General features: G+C 42.8%; 1 protein-coding gene across 3 annotated transcripts in view; it reads left to right on the top strand.

The window, feature by feature from the left end:
- Positions 1 to 6: 6 nt before the first annotated feature.
- LOC104125857 (RING finger protein 151) overlaps positions 7 to 3,590 on the top strand; it is a 15,636-nt gene continuing 12,052 nt past the window's right edge. For all 3 annotated transcript variants that reach the window (XM_035893834.1, XM_035893835.1, XM_009638343.2), the window contains exon 1: positions 7 to 872. The gene's annotated coding sequence lies outside the window, so the exon portion shown is untranslated. The remainder of the gene's footprint in view (positions 873 to 3,590) is intronic.

Below are 3,590 nucleotides of genomic sequence, written 5' to 3' on the forward strand. Positions count from 1 at the left end.
CGCTCCTGCAGCCGCTCGGCAGGCACGAGCCGGGGGCCTTCCTCCCCGCCCGAGCTGCTGAGGAGGGAGGCCTCTTCTGCCCTGGGTCCTGCCTCTGCGCGGCGGGGTCCGGCCCTCCAGAGCCTGGACGGTGGTCTGTGGGAGCCGTGCCTGGCGTCGCTCCCTGTTGAGGAGGTTTTGCAGCGGACAGCAAGTGGAAGCGTCCTGTAAAAATGTTCTTTGTCACAGTAGTTCTAGTTTCTTAGGTAGTTCCTGGTAGAGGCATAGGCCTGAAATTAATTGTATATCTGGTACTGGTTATTATAGAAGCTTTTGTTGATTAACTCTGGGTTTTTACATCGCTGTAAGCTGGTATTGCTGTCCAGTCCATTCATTCTTACCCTCTTCTGTTCCTTTTCTCCTACACAAATGTTGATGAGGCTCCACGACGTGCCATTCTGGGGAGCTGAGCTGAGGGTGTAGCTCTGCAGCAGCCTTGGCCACAGACGCTGCTGCTGTCTTACTTTCCTTTCTACACTGGCTGTGGTTTCTCATCCCCTGTCTTGCCCCACTTTCACAGTCTTTGGAGCTTTTGCTGAGCCATCTACAAGGAAATCTAGGCTAGTGAATCAGTGAGTGGTTTTCTGTATGGTTAGGTGTCTGAGCCTGTTCAGGAAAGAGCCAAGTTAAACATTCTAATGGATTCAGGGGAGGATGTAGAAGACACCTAGGAGGACGTTAACTAGTGGATAGATTGGCTTGGGCTACTGTCGGTCAGCTGTCAAAGTTTAAACTTTTTTTTTTTTTTTCAGTTCAGTGTTAAAACAGGTCAGTTACCTGGTACGATACATCAAGTGGCTGTAGAATGGGCTTGTGCTGTCACAGTTGAAGGGGTGAGTCTGCCTTTTTGGGCATTAATGCTGACTTAAGCTGGCTTACAGTGACTGTGGCAGAACAGCATATGACACTCTAAAACACTGTTTCTGTGTAGCAGGATTTAAAGCACGGTATATCTCTGCGAAAGTGGAACCTGAAGCAGTAGCATGTTTTAATGACATGTCGTTCCTGGGCCCTGCATAGATTGATTGTTCTTCCAGCTGCACGGCACTTCTGGAAATGCTGACTTAGTGATGCACATCTGTAGTTCATGTGTAGCTCATAGTGATGCACATCTGTGTCGTGATCCACTGCAGCTGTGCTTTGTTTTGTCATGTGGAAAAGAAACCGTTTTTAAAAATCAGAAAGTAGGGTAGAAGTGGAAACGCAAGTCACTGATCTGATCTCACTGTCCTGATTATGACAATGGAATAGCTTTGATTAGTGCCAGACATTTAGCAGGCTGTGCTGTTTTGTTGAGAACTACATGCCACCTCTGTTCTCCCTGCTATTAATAGCCACACAGAATCTCTGTTTGAAGGCAGTGCAGGCTGTAGCTCGAGGCTGATTTTAGGTGTGCATCAGCCTGGCAAACAACGTGGGATGACAGCTATTAAAAAAAGGCTTCATATCTGTGAAGTCTGGGGGAAAATTTTGCATGTCAGAAGCTATGAGGAGAAATAAAATATATGTGAAACAATGAAAGTAAAATAGCAGGTAATAGTTTGGGGGTTTTCTGCCTTCTAGATTTGACACCCTCATTCCAGATATCCTCGCAGACAGCGTCACTGGTAATGGCCAGGTGATGGGCAAAATTCTGGACCAGAGAAACCAAAGACAAGGCAAGGTTTGGAAATGTTAGTGCAGTGTGGGAAGGCAGTGATAAATAGTGTAGTTTCTAGGTGCAAACAAAAAAGGAGTGTGAATTGTAATAGAAATCAAAGAAGAGGTTTTGAGGCCAAGTCGAGAAAAGAGAAGTTTCTGGGGAAGAGCAGAAGTTGAGAATTATGTTGTTTGTGGTAGAAGTACTGAGTAAAGTGATCTGTGCCACTAGAGTGCGTTGCATTTATCTGATGCTTTCCCTCCACTTATGTGTTGACTAAAGTGCATCTCTTGAAGTTGGCAGAAGGTAAAACATCTCTGGTTCTTTAAGGCAGGAAATTTCTACTGGAAGAGGTCTGGGACTTCAGTGACAGCTGTTGTCATAGGTCGCGGACTCAAAGCCACAAGGATTCTGGCACTGCGTGGGATGGTGCTTCTCCAACATAAGTCTTGAAACCAGACTGAAGTTCTCATTATAAACCCCTTGATTGTATTTTTTGCCTGAAAGTTCCCATCCACTCTCCATTTGAACTCTGATTTTGATTGGGGCTTTATGTATATATACGTGTTGCACTTCATTTTTCTGTCAAGCACAAATAAAATTTTTGTTTCCCACTTGATAAAAATACTCTTTCCTGCATTCTGATAGACTTGAAACTTGCTAAAATACGCCGAAAAGTGTCTTGAAGACATACTGCTCAGGGATCAGCAACATGTGTGCAAAATGTAGCTTACAGCATCTGCAATTCCAGTAGAGCAGAAGCCCTAGGACAGCAAAAATACTCACAGGTCTGTTTACCTGTCTTATATCTCTACAAAAGTTTCCTAAAAGCTCAATCCTCTGGGATCCACCAGGCCAAATCAAAATTTTAGGCTCACAGTTCAAATTATGGAATGTATATATGCTGTTTAACAGTCCCCCAGCATAAACATACTGTATGTTTTAGTGCTTTCATCAGTATTGGGAACTAGGAGTTGACTTCACATTCTGCTCCTGATAATTAGCGTTGTTCTCCACTTTTTAAACTTCCCATTGCTAAATGCAGTCTGTGAAATCTGCCTGGGACCTTGTCAGGAGTCTATGTGGATTGCATTCTCTGCTGCCGTGGCAACGCTGTCATTAGATCACCCAGCTAGTGGGTGTCCCAGCTAATCTTAAGCTAGCTCAAGCATCTCTGCAAGCCATGGTGTTGCCCGTGTGATGAACGTTCCAGCAGAATCAAAACACGATATGGAAACCATGTAGCAGATGATGTGTTTTGAATTTGGGCAGTACACATGCTTGCTCGTGTTATGTTTGCTTTCATTACAGGTTTTATTAACTTTAATCTTGGCAAATACCTTTTTAACACAAGCACCTTTCAGAATCAGTGAAGATGCTTTGATGCTCGGCTATATGAGATCTTCTAAATTCCAGGTTTATATTGTATTCATGAAGAGGAATTGCAAAGTTCTTTTTCCCCTTTAGAGCAAAATTTGGCATGAGTCCTTAGAGATCCTTACTGTTCTTACAGCGGTCTAATTCAGATTGAGATTCTCTTTGAATGCCATATTGCAATTGCTAGGTATCAATTTAAGGGATTTAAGTGATGACATCCTTTTTAATTTTTTAAGTGAGCAACCTTAGTTATGCTACACATCTGAGCAATCTTATTTGTCAATACAAAGAACTTGACTGCAATAGTTTTGTTTTAACAATGAACTGCATATCATGCCTGGATAAAACCAGGTGAGATAAGAAACTTTCATCTTTTTAAGGAGTGTAATTTTACCAGATTTCAGTTGCTACTTTTCAGTAATACTGAATTCTGTTGTTCGCAATCTTACAAATCTGTAAGGCCTTGAAATTAAATGGCTACAGGGTGTTCAGTTTTGTGATAAGTGTCAGCATCAGTAATTTTTGAAAGAGAAGC

This window comes from Egretta garzetta, unplaced genomic scaffold, assembly GCF_000687185.1.
Source record: "Egretta garzetta isolate BGI_Z169 unplaced genomic scaffold, ASM68718v1 scaffold154, whole genome shotgun sequence".
NCBI classification, from domain to species: domain Eukaryota; kingdom Metazoa; phylum Chordata; class Aves; order Pelecaniformes; family Ardeidae; genus Egretta; species Egretta garzetta.